Source organism: Neolamprologus multifasciatus, chromosome 14, assembly GCF_963576455.1.
Source record: "Neolamprologus multifasciatus chromosome 14, fNeoMul1.2, whole genome shotgun sequence".
Lineage (NCBI taxonomy): Eukaryota > Metazoa > Chordata > Actinopteri > Cichliformes > Cichlidae > Neolamprologus > Neolamprologus multifasciatus.
In genome coordinates this window covers 30,404,341-30,417,007 of record NC_140452.1, presented here as the reverse complement: position 1 = coordinate 30,417,007, position 12,667 = coordinate 30,404,341, and the positions used below count along the sequence as shown (strand labels likewise).

The 12,667-nt window shown below is 43.3% G+C and overlaps 1 protein-coding gene across 1 annotated transcript in view; it reads right to left on the bottom strand.

The window, feature by feature from the left end:
* Positions 1–12,667, bottom strand: part of LOC146504364 (uncharacterized) — a 43,324-nt gene that overhangs the window by 18,941 nt on the left and 11,716 nt on the right. Inside the window, exon 2 of the mRNA XM_085130283.1 lies at positions 12,529–12,564. The gene's annotated coding sequence lies outside the window, so the exon portion shown is untranslated. The remainder of the gene's footprint in view (positions 1–12,528; positions 12,565–12,667) is intronic.

Here is a 12,667-nt window from a genome sequence, read left to right as displayed (position 1 = left end):
CGGCTGCTGGCAGAGCAGCTTCCGTACCAAACTGTGATGCAGCTCATCAGCAAGCTCTCAATTGCACACCTGTAAAAATTTGAGGTGATGTTGGCGTTCATGCTAAACTTCCTCAGCCTCCTCAGGAAGTAAAGCCGCTGGCGAGCTTTCCTGATAGCAGTGTCTGTGTGAAGGGTCCAGGAGAAGTCCTCGGTGATGTTGACTCCAAGGAACTTGAAGCTGCTGACCCTTTCGACCTTGACACCGTTGATGTGGATGGGCTGGTGTTCTCTGACTGGTCGTTTCCGGTAGTCCACTATCATCTCTCTAGTTTTGCTGATGTTGAGAGTCAGGTTATTTTCCAGGCACCACTCGTACAGTGTCATCACCTCCTCTCTATAGGCCGTCTCATCATTGCCTGTGATGAGGCCTATGATGGTTGTGTCGTCAGCAAACTTGATGATGGTGTTGGACTCGTGTTTAGCAACACAGTCGTGTGTGAACAGGGAATATAGGAGGGGGCTAAGCACACAACCCTGTGGCGTACCTGTGTTTAAGATGAGTGATGAGGAGGTGTGCTTACCAACTCTCACCACCTGCGGCCTGTTTGTGAGGAAGTTTAGAATCCATCTGCAGATTGGTGTTCCCAGCCCAAGGTCGACGAGCTTCGTGGCAAGTTTCGAGGGGATGATGGTGTTAAATGCAGAGCTGTAGTCGATGAAGAGCATCCTTGCATATGTATTCCCTTTTTCCAGGTGAGTGAGGGTGGTGTGCGTTGCCAGGGCGATGGCATCCTCTGTGGCTCTGTTTGTCCGATAGGCAAACTGAAGAGGGTCCAGTGTGTCAGGGAGGGAGGAGCAGATGTGACCTTTGACCAGCCGCTCCAGGCACTTCATGATGACGGATGTCAGTGCAACAGGACGGTAGTCATTCAGACAGGAGACCACTGATTTTTTGGGAACGGGAATGATGGTGGATGCTTTGAGGGCCGTGGGGACCACTGACTGCCTCAGGGAGAGGTTGAAGATGTTGGTGAACACCTCTGCCAGCTCGTCTGCACACACTCTGAGTAGCCGGCCTGGGATGCCGTCTGGTCCTGGAGCTTTGTGAGTATTTACCTTTTTAAAGGTCCATCTCACAGCTTCTGTTCTCAGAGTTAAAGTTGCAGCCTCACTGTCCTCCTGAGGGTAGAGGATCTGCTCTCTGCTGTCTGCATCAAAACGAGCATAGAAGTCGTTGAGCTCGTCTGCGAGAGATGCAGTGGGCTGAACACTGACTGTGTTGACCTTCTTGTAGTCAGTGATGCAGCGCAGTCCATTCCACAGTCGCCTGGTGTCAAAGCTGTGGTAGCTGGACTCCATTTTGTCCCTGTAGTCCTTTCTGGCCTTTTTTATGGACTTTCGGAGGTCATACCTGGCTGCTTTATAAGCATCAGCATCCCCGGAGTTAAAGGCAGAGGTCCGCACTTTTAGCTTGGCGCGAACGTCTTTATTTACCCAGGGTTTCTGATTTGGATATATGCGGACAGTGGTTTTTGTGATGATATCATCCATGCACTTTCCAATATATCCAATGACAGAGTCTGTGAGTTCATTGATGTTGCCATCAGCTGCATCCACAAATATCTGCCAGTCAGTTGTCTCAAAGCAGTCCTGCAGGACCTCCTCAGCCTCACTGTCCCATTTGTAAATAACCCTGGAAGCTGGTTTTTCCTGTTTCAGTCTTTGTCTGTATGCAGGCAGCAGCAGTATGGAACAATGGTCTGCCTTACCAAAAGCTGGGCGGGGGAGGGGTTTGTAGCACTCTTTGAATGGAGTGTAACAGTGGTCCAATGTTTGATCACCTCTTGTGGGGAAGGAGATGTGCTGATAGTATTTGGGGAGAACCTTCTTCATGTTGGCTCTGTTGAAGTCTCCCAGCACAATAAAGGCAGCTTCTGGATTATTGTTCTCAAGTCCAGTAATGATGTCATACAGTTCGTCCATAGCCGTAGTTTTATCAGCATGTGGAGGAATGTAAACAGCTGAGAGGATAACTGAGCTGAACTCCCTCGGGAGGTAAAAAGGCCTGACTTTAATGGTCAGTAGTTCGAGGCTCTGAGAGCAGTAAGTTTTTAAGATACACACATCTCTAGCCCACAAGGAGTTAACCATAAAGCACACCCCTCCTCCCCTTTTCTTGCCTGAGTCCTTCGTTCGGTCTCCCCGGTAAACAGTGAATCCATCCGGCGTGATGGCGCAGTCGGGGACGCTGGGCTCCAGCCATGTCTCTGTGAAGGCCAGAACGCAGCAGTTCCTGATGTCTTGTTGGTGTTTAATCCGTGCACGCAGCTCGTCAAGTTTGTTGTCCAGAGACTGGAGATTCGCAAGCAGGATGCTGGGGAGAGGTGGCTTGCTGTTTCTCTGTCGCGTTCGGCACAAAACTCCGGCGCGTTTCCCCCTCTTTATTTTCCCTCGACGTCGCGCGAGTAAACAAAGGATCGAGTGAGCGAGTGCGTAACGGGCAGAACGATTACATTCTCTTCCACTAGAGGGCAGTAGAACCACCTGCTCTAATTAAATGGGTTGCCAACTGCCAGTAAAAGAGAAGATGAAGAAGAAATTACACAATACTCATGCTCTGAGACGATGCAGTGCGTAACAGCAATAGATAGATATTTGAAAAGAAAATGTAATCAATCTGACCTGGTCCTGGAGAAAATTCCGACCTAGATGAAGGCCCTAGCATGAGCAGTGGTCAGAAGAAAGGAAAAAAGGTATACTGGGGACAAACCGAGCCAATTCTGCTATAGCTGGTGTGTGGGGAAAAATTATCAATATGGTTTTTGTGACATTTTTGTTTGGTGGTGTGTCGTGTGATTGTTCTTATGTGAATAATGTGCCGTGGTTCCAAAAGGTTGGGAAACACTGGTTTAAGGAAACAGCCTTTTAATCGACTTTCCTACGATGAGCAACACTTGGCAACAGTGAAAAGGAAGAACTCCCACCTAACAGGAAGAGACCTAAATAAGGGAGGGGTTGCCATTTGCAAAAAAGCAAATAACTACTATATTACAACAAAGAATAGGAAAAACTGTCTAAAACTGTTCGTTTAGAGCAGTCTGAGTTTTTTGGCTAGCAAATTTGGTTGTGAAAAACTACCAAAGTCAGATATGTGTTAGTTTTTCTCCAAACATGAATTCTTGCTGTGCAACAAATCTCTCAATATTGCTCAAAGATCTCATTTTACTCTGAATGAAGAAACATCTCTTAATGTCACTGCTAACCACATAACGCAAAATCTTGTTTACAGTGTAGGATTAAGATACACAGGCCTAGAGACCGCTCTAAAGTCATCTGACAACCACTGGTTGTGAGGTAAAAATGAGGTATGAGCCTCACATTACATAATTAGTGATAATTTTAAGTCACTTTCATGTGATGAAAAACACAAGCACGCACAAAGCTAGCAGATGTGCATCTGTATCAGGACCGACTCAGATGTAACTGTAGGGTCAGTTTGGAAGTTTGCTGAGTCAATCTCTGTTTATCCTCAAAGCAAGTCAGCGAGGCCAGTAGTTATGAAGACGTTCTCAGAACAGGACCAGGTACATCCTTTGATGCTCTCACCTCCTACCTGTCTCACCTCCTACATCCCCAGTGGATGTGAATATTGAATGTGAATGTGCGTGGGCACATGTATGCAGAAGAAATGTGTGTGTGTATGTGTGCGTGTGTGTCTGTGTCTGTGTGTGTGCTGTGTACCTGCCCGGGGAGCCCTTATGGCTCTAAATAGGTGAGGGCCCGCACCCTTAACAGCCCGCACTCAGGCCAGATGGTGCGCTATCAGCTACTTTGTGTGTGTGTGTGTGTGTGTACGTGTACTATCAGGGAGAAGGCAAGAAGTAAATATTTGTCAAAAGCAAAGAGGCAGCTGGCTGTCTGGGGGACTTTAGAGTAACAAAACTGTCGCTTTAACAAGCAGCAGAGCACATGCGGTGACAAAACATTTAAGAGACAGCGAGAGAGGACAGAGGAAAACAAGCAGACAGTACTTTGTTTTTACTCTTTGCTTGTTAATAATCAAAAGAAAACCTGTGTCAGTAAAGCCTTCAGGCTAGAGTTTCATTTGCTGTCAGCCATTATAGAAAGTAAAACAAGAGCACACGAAGAACAAACAGAAAGAAGTTGGCTATGTTTTTTGTGTAGTTATGATTAATTCAATTCAATTCAATTTTATTTATATAGCGCCAAATCACAACAAATGTCGCCTCAAGGCGCTTCATAGATACAGAGAAAAGCCCAACAATCATATGACCCCCTATGAGCAAGCACTTTGGCGACAGTGGGAAGGAAAAACTCCCTTTTAACAGGAAGAAACCTCCGGCAGAACCAGGCTCAGGGAGGGGCGGCCATCTGCTGCGACCGGTTGGGGTGAGAGAAGGAAGACAGGATAAAGACATGCTGTGGAAGAGAGACAGAGATTAATAACAGATACGATTCAATACAGAGAGGTCTGTTAATACATAGTGAGTGAGAAAGGTGACTGGAAAGGAAAAACTCAATGCATCATGGGAATCCCCCGGCAGCCTACATCTATTGCAGCATAACTAAGGGAGGATTCAGGGTCACCTGGTCCAGCCCTAACTATATGCTTTAGCAAAAAGGAAGGTTTTAAGCCTAATCTTAAAAGTAGAGATAGTGTCTGTCTCCTGAATCCAAACTGGAAGCTGGTTCCACAGAAGAGGGGCCTGAAAACTGAAGGCTCTCCCTCCCATTCTACTTTTAAATACTCTAGGAACAACAAGTAGGCCTGCAGAGCGAGAGCGAAGTGCTCTAATAGGGTGATATGGTACTACAAGGTCATTAAGATAAGATGGGGCCTGATTGTTTAAGACCTTGTATGTGAGGAGCAGGATTTTGAATTCAATTCTGGATTTAACAGGAAGCCAATGAAGGGAAGCCAAAACAGGAGAAATATGCTCTCTCTTTCTAGTCCCTGTCAGTACTCTTGCTGCAGCATTTTGGATTAACTGAAGGCTTTTCAGTGAGTTTTTTGGACATCCTGATAATAATGAATTGCAGTAGTCCAGCCTGGAAGTAATAAATGCATGAACTAGTTTTTCAGCGTCACTCTGAGACAGGATATTTCTAATTTTAGAGATGTTGCGCAAATGGAAGAACGCAGTCTTACATATTTGTTTAATATGTGCGTTGAAGGACATATCCTGGTCAAAAATGACTCCAAGGTTCCTCACAGTGTTACTGGAGGCCAAGGTAATGCCATCCAGAGTAAGAATCTGGTTAGATACCAGTGTATGTAAATATGCTATAACATAACCAGCTCATTGGGATTAAGAATAGCTCACATGGCTATATGTACTGTACATATCCCCACAATTTACAAATATTTCAGCTTTGGTTACTTCATTTTTTGCTGATTTCTTAATAGTTCCCTCTCACTGTTCTTAGAATACTTAAAACCTGGCACTTAACAGCAGGAAGCAGAAAAAAACATCCAGCAATCAGCTGGTAAATATAGTGAAGGGTGATGTAACAGAGTCAGAGAGAGAGAGAGATATTTCTGTTGCTGGTGACTTAAAAAAGAACTTAAAGGGGACTAAATGCTTGACTTAGATTGCCCCAGTAACCAGAAACACATCATCTGATGAATGCCGTTCTGGTGATTTAATGATCGTCTCAGAGGTGCAGTCTAGTGTTGACCACTTTGAGAGTAAGTCAGTACTACTACACAGGGGTGTGATTGTGTTTCAGAGAACCCACACTACTCCCCTCCCTGCTGCTGCTGTAGCTAAGAGCAGCTAACACGTCCTGTTTCCATATGTTCACTGTGTGTATCGTTTCTCACTGATACCGCCTTAAACCATGTGTAAGACAGCAGGCAAATGTGTTGAAGCGCTTATTTTAGCAAATGCAGATTAAGTGTAAATATAAGGAAACTAGAGCTTGGGAAGAAAAAACTAAAATAGGACACTGGGTCAGTAAAACACAAGATGTTTCATATATATGTATACTGATTACTTGTACTTTTTTACATCATTTAAAAATCAAAAAGTGTCTATTGTAACAAAAAAAAACATTTGTATTGAGGTGTCTCGAATACAATATGCCATGGGACTGGAAATATACATAAACCTCCAGCATTTTATTAACTTTTAATAACAATAAGCAAATTCATGAATAAAACAAAACTTTGAGTGTAGGTGATCGCTCGTATTACAAGTCACGGCATCTTTCTGCAGGTTGTATTCTTATGTGTTGCTGATGAAGTCCGGTCGCAAGGTGAGACAACCCAGGCTCGTCACCATGGTAATGAGCCATGCTGGACCATCAGCTGATCATCAGTTCTTGCTGCCATGGCAACAGCCACGGCTCCCTATAGGCTGTTGAAGACAATATGGCTGTGGTTTTGTCTTGCAGTGGTACAGATATGAGCCTGCTGGACTTCATGTTTATATCAGGAGAAATTTAACTGATGAGACCATCATGCAGAATTGTGCCTTTTTTAATGTTGATAATGTGTTACATAAATTTATAGCAGAAGCAAAATAAAAACACCTTCCAATTTGTTAAGTATGACTTTAGTGGGTTAGCTTGCATTGCCTTTATTGGTTTACCTAGATAATTTATTCTTACGTCATTTCCAGTAGTACTTTCAACAGGTACTCATTAACAGGTGGGACGGCCATCGGCACTGATATAATAGAGAAACTGTTCCACCCAGTGGATCTTTTACTTCACTTCAGCTGCTTTCATTGCAGTGCACAGATTTTTGCTCACTGCTGTAGGAGTCAGTTTGTGACAAACACATGGACTCGGCTCCCTCTTGTGGCCACAGGAGAGAATGACTCTTGGTCCACATTTCTGCACAAAGATATCCAGATCTCTAAATAGGTATCTAAATAGTATATAAAAGAGTAGGACCCCAAGCAAAACTTTTAACAATCAAATCTAAATGATTTTAATAGAAGTGGATACTGTCAGTTATTTTCATTAGAAAAATTAGATGGCACACATAAAAAGTGTGTAAATGGTTTCCTATGGCGTAGCTTCACTGAAACCGGAGGTGTGATATGAGAGGAAGTGCGACATCCTTTGTTGAGTGCACGAGAACGGGTGGAGTCCGACCACTTCCCACATCATACTGCTGCTAATGCATCCGCAACTGTGTGGTTGCTTTCTCTAACCTTTTTTCACACGGTCTGAGGCAGAGGGAAGCAAAACACACAGGCAAGGCCCGAAGCTGCGCTGCCAAAAGAAGCGAACTGAAACTGAACCACCTGACCTCAGTCAGCTTGCGTACATTGAACTCTGGTTCCCAGATTAACCCCAGCTGAAGGTCACAGTCACAGTGGGCAGCTTTGCATTAGATATTAACTGAGTGAACTTCTGTCCTTCATTTCTGCTCTTTGCTCCCCCCCCCCCCCCCCCCCCCCCCACCAGTGATTGCAGGCTTATATTAAATTCTGTAGCAGACTGTATCTGTGTACACTGCATCAACAAGCACTTCCAATAAGGAAAAACACAATAAAGTTGACAGCTCATTAAGGCTGTATACAGCCTCCCTGTGACTAATCACTGCTTCTTCTCTTCGTGCTGCCGAGCAAAGCCTCGAGCTTTAATAAGCCGTCACCTAAAGTAAATATAATACCAGCGGACATTCAGTCTCCTGTTTGTTCGGTGGCCACAACTTGCCGTCGTTCCCCACAATATAGAAGGTACACCGAGAGATAGATTAAATGCCAGGCTCCAGAAATAGCAGCAGCGGCAGCAGCAGCCCATTTGCTCTTTTCCATGATGCTGGTAACCAGATAACATTTACACCTGGCCCCAAAAAACTAGGCTAGACAACGACAAGGGAAGGGGGCTTTTTCATTTTATCGTGTCCCCTCTTTTGAAAAGACCTCTTTCATATTTTCTCTTCTCTCTTGAGCCCGTCGGCCACTAAAACTTCCTCTCAGTCTGGACAATAATCCGGGTGGACGATAAAGTAAACTTTTTTCATATTTGCAAAATAACTACATTACATTAAAGAAAATGTACAAGTGCAGTTTGGTTACAGTCTTGGAGAACATCACAGCTTTATCCACATCCCATCCACTATAAGTCATCCATCTGAGCTGGGAGGCGCTTTCGGATTCAAGCAGCTGCTCCGCTTAGACGGAGCAGAGAATGAATGGAAATAACATATAACAATGTATAATTAGCAGCAAGTGGCTGTGACCTCTGCGCAAACACACGCATGCATGCTAACAACAGTATCATCAAGAAGCCGAGCAGACGGCCGGCTGTTAAGGAAAAAAACAAAACAAGCCAATAAAACAATCTGTGGTTAATCACGTTAAACAAGATATCCAAGTCATTTGTTTTGGTTTACTGCACTGTGGAAGCATCTGTTGCTGAAGCATCTTACAAGAGAAAGCCAGGAGCCATGACTGTGACACAGAGCTTCACTAATAGACACAGAAAGATCAATCCTTTAGACCGATTTCACATCCTGGGTATCCACCTCATGCAGACCAAAGCAATCATCTGATCCGTATCATGCGATGAACAGCTCTATGACTGCCGCGTCAAATATCCTGAAGTGACACTGTTTTATTACAGTCTTCTCCAATACACTCTGATCTGTGCTGCTTTTACCAACTTCCCCTTTAAACTAGATTCAGTGCGTCCACACTACTTTACTTCAACCCATGTGAAGTTGAGTAGACTTGCAGACATGGAGAGAGCTGCTTGTTTTCACCGTGTGTGCACTATTTGCCTGTTTAGATCCCCATTAGATACTCTGACACAACACAAGAGAGATGCTCTCACTAGGCCAACAGACACCTCAGAGCACCTTCAGCAGACAAAAAAAAAGCAATATGAACTTATTCATAGCAATCGAATCAGAAATCTGCTTTTCAGACTTTAATAACTTCTCGGCAGGAGGAGAAACTACTCCACTGGTTTCATAAGACCTAAGGTGTTACGCAACAAAGTGCGAGCTAATATAAGAAAAAAAAATCCGATTTAAGAATGTAATAAGGAAAAATAGACCCACGAGAGAAAAAGACTGCAGTTACTCACCACAGCTTGCGCGGCATCGTCACACAGTATTAAGAAGCCGATCAGGTGCAACCTTGCCCCCTTTTCGTCCTCTCTCTCCTCTATTATCCCTGTTTGTCCACTTGTGATATTCACTCACCCTCAGCACCACTTTAAGACAAAACAGATGCATGTGTTTGCTCTCTCACACACACACACGCGCGCACATGCGTGCACACACACGCACACACAAACACTGGCTTGATTATACAGGTATTAATGAGGTGACGGCTGTACGGTGAAGGAGGAGAGATCCTTTGTAGCATCCGTGAGCAAAGAAGAGGCAGAGGGAGACCGGGATTAATGACAGAGGAGAGATGAGACATGAGGAGAAAGAGCTCGAGCAACAGAGGAATAAATAGCACACTCTGAACCAAGGGCAGACGGGACGGAAAGGGGAGAGGAGAACAAAATAAAGCCCTCACACCTGCTGCAAACTTTGAAGTGTGCTGATGTTTTTGCTCCTTTGGCCTCCGTTCTCTTGTTTCCTCTCCTCCCCCCTTGTGGCTTTACTCTCCTGTACTGTATATTGCTGCATGTGGTTTTGTTTTTTCATTTTCATTTTTTTAATTACAGAGGTTTTGCAAACCAACTTTCAGGAATATCCTAAAAGTTATACATTAGGAATTCAATTTATGAATAATGTCCAAGTCCTCAAAGTATAAATTAAAGGGGAATGTCAGGAAGATGCTGTTTGCATTAAAACAGCAACAGTGGATCAGACCTGGTGACCTGTCCAGGCAGCACCCCATCGTTTGCCCTATGACAGCTGGGATAGTGTCCAGCCCTGCCCGGCAACCTGAATTGAATAAGTGGAAGATAATAGGTAGATGGATGCTAGTAACTCTCACATTTCCTGTGACCTGTAATGATATGATTCACCAGGATCACATGAGTAATGAACTCACTTGCATCAATTCATCTACACCTCCGTCCCCATCAACAAATCATCGAGATACTGCAAAATGTCTTTTGTACAGACTGTCTTCTCCTTTATTTCCAGTTCTACAGTTCCTGCTTCTGCACTGTTTTCTTACATCTAACGCCTGGATCAAACACACACACACACGCACATGCAGGTTGGTTTTATTCATCGCTCGTGCAGACCAGGAGCTCCGGCAGAAGTCACGACTCACTCATTGATATTCAGACCCACTACAGAGTAGATGATCTAATGACACCTGGCCATGCAGGAGACACTGAAAGTGTGCACAGCTGTTTGCATGTGAGAGAACAGATAAAAGAGGAGCCCTACTTTACATGTTACGCGCTAACCTGCTTTCACTTTCCTGTTTAGAACAACACAATGATTAAGGTTTTACCATAGCAGCATCTGGAGCCCTATTCCACCATTTCAAGTACTGTTCATGCAAACCTTTTACATTCTTATAATGCATCCTATTAATAATTTTTTTCTTTTCTCTTATTCTGTGGAAATTCAAGACAATCACTTGATTTCAATAGAATAATAAAAGTTCACATAAACCCAGAACTCAGGTTTGCAAAACAGAGAAAAACATGAATAGAATAAATATCTGTGTGCCACTGCTATCAGGCTACTTGTTTCCAGTTCAAATCAGCGTGTTGCAGATATTTTGTTGAATCCAAACTTCTAATCCTCGATTCTGCGATTCCAACATGCTTTGTTCATTTTTCTTTGAAGATGCAGAATTATTAGCATGACATGGAGGGGTTTTATTTTGTCGTGTCTGACTATACAGACAAGGTCTGGCCACCACCAAGAATAACAAAAGTCATGCTTACATATCTAAAATATGATCAGTTCTCTAAGGCTATCCATCTGGCATGTTTAAACAGATGGTGCCATCACGGCACCTATGGAAAAAAGAGAGAGACGTTGGTAAGAAAAGTAGAGTGTGTGGTTCCTTTGGTCAAGAGAAATGGTGAATGTGCTTAAATATGATGGCTTTGGGGTATAGATAACGATAGAGTTGACACACACAAAAACCCATCATCTGTCCTCACTAAGGCAACTTCCTGTAACGAGGCTTGCCGGTGGTTTGTTTCAACACAGCGAAGCTTCACATACCCTCAAAGATTGCCACATGAATAAAGTACACAACTGTGCAAGTGGCATTCACATTATCACATTCTCTACCCATGCCCCGAATGAATAAAGGTAAAAGCAGAAGCAGTAATTATACACCTCAAAAGTTCACAGCACTGTGTAATTTTCACAACATTGTTCCTCTAAATTTGCAAAGTCACTGCCCACATTTGAATCCACACGAGACAGCTTCTGTCTTCTCCTTGCAGAAGTGTGAAACATGAACCGGAACTGATAACTGCTTGTTGAATGCTGTCAGTTCTTATTAATAAAATTAAGACATCCAATCTAAGAGTTAACAACACCATCTTAGCTCAATTCAACCACACAAAAACAAAGCAAATGGTCAGAGAGCTGCAGCTATGATAGGTCCTTGTTAGAGAAAAATAAAGGTCTGTTACAGTACATGCAAAGAAATTTCAGACCACATTTAGATGCGACAATCCACATGCAGCAATCCAAATCCACACAGAGAACATCTCAGTCCCTCAGTAGACGGACGATGGTGGAAGCGAATTAATTACCATGCCTCTTAAAGGCAGTGGTTCTTCCTAGTATCATCCTTCACCGGTAAGCTTGAAGAATCTCAAAAAACCTTAACACATCTTAAATTCATCTTAAAGGCTTTAATAAAGGTTAATATAATGCCTTTAATAATTCTAGCATGTGTCTCAAATGTCTGTATTCTTTGTGCAATGAGCTATAAGTTGGATTTAATTACTTATTTTTAGATCGTACAGCCCAAACAAACCCTTATGGAAAAACTCAGAGAACGCTGCTTATGCCAGTACATAGTATTCAAAAACTGCAGTCACACCTGGGAGCCACAGTGCAACCACAGAATTTACCTAGAACTCACTCGAGTACTTGGCAGTACGGGTATATGCATGAGAAACTTCCTCCTTGTACGGGTATGACCTGCCAACAGGTGCAAGCTGGCAGTGAAGAGAAAGTAAATGAGAGTGAATGACAGCAAAGAAGAAAGGAGTCAATTTAGAAAATCTGTTACTCGGACCGGGAGTTGGAGATTTGTGTAAAGAGGTGTATATTGAATTTTTATGTGTCTAAAAATAAGATTCATAGCTCTGCTGAGACTTTAAAGTCCATCAGTGTGATGGACAATATGTTTATCCGATGTTTTAAAGGTCTCAGCATGTTTGCAGAAAATATGGCTTTGTGCTTGACGGACACATTTCTGAATATTATCTGGAAGTTGTGGTGATTGGGCGATTGGGTTCAGAAGAGAGAATAAGATTTCCAAAATGACCCAGAGTGCCCATGTAGGCTGTCAAAGGAATACACCACACCAGGGCGGCCCAGGCTCTTTGCTTTATGTCATCCTCCCTCTAAAACCTCTAAAAATAACAAGAACAACAACAAAAAAACACTTACCGTGCTTTCAGTGCAGACAGAGTGGACTTGTCAATCCTGGAAAAGAAGCAAGAGAAGGCAGACACACACATAAAGAGGAAATTATTATTGATCATGTCTCTGATACAAATTGCTCCAAGCAGCAATTCAATTCTTTAGT